Here is a 759-nt window from a genome sequence, read left to right as displayed (position 1 = left end):
GCAACGGGATCGCAACCCTTGGTGTTGCGCCCTCACCTCGCTCAGCCAGTGAGCGGCCGGTCTGTATGTGGGATCCGAACCCTCGGTGGGAGTGCTGCCGCGCTCCCAAGCGGCGCACTGTAGCAGTGCGCCACCGGGCCGGCCCAATATATGGACAAGTATTATCTTCTTGATATTGGCTCCTAATTGAATACTTTTGTTGTCTAAAGAGAAGGTCTATGTGATACTGCTCTCTTGAAAGTTGTTGAGGCACTTAATTTGACAGTAAATATTTTAAAACAAATATTACATGTCTGCTTTAATTAAGTATATATTCTGAAATTATCGCCTATAGTATTCCAAATACATGCACTAGATCCACTCCATTAGCTTTTTATCATCTACATCTTTAGGAAGGTTATTGATTTTCTTGTCCATGTAAGCTATCAGTTATTAAGAAATGTAGATATTATTTTCATCATAATGTTTTGTTTAGAAAATTTTCCTGTTTTTCTTATTTAAAAATATTTCACAGAACTATTTAATTAGGTGTGCACAATAAATAAAAATATAAATTATCATATATTGTTCTTTATTTCTCTTTTTTGTAGCTGGCCAGTCTGGGGATGTGAACCCTTGACCTTGGTGTTACACCACCAATCTCTAACCAATTGAGCTAACTGGCCAGCCCTACTGTTCTTTATTTCTAGCAATGATCTTTGTTTTTACTTTATTTTGTTGATATAGCAAGCCAAGTATTCTTAATTAATATATTCCTGT

This window comes from Galeopterus variegatus, unplaced genomic scaffold, assembly GCF_000696425.1.
Source record: "Galeopterus variegatus unplaced genomic scaffold, G_variegatus-3.0.2 Scaffold5006, whole genome shotgun sequence".
NCBI classification, from domain to species: Eukaryota; Metazoa; Chordata; class Mammalia; order Dermoptera; family Cynocephalidae; genus Galeopterus; species Galeopterus variegatus.
Note: the sequence above shows the minus strand (reverse complement) of the source record.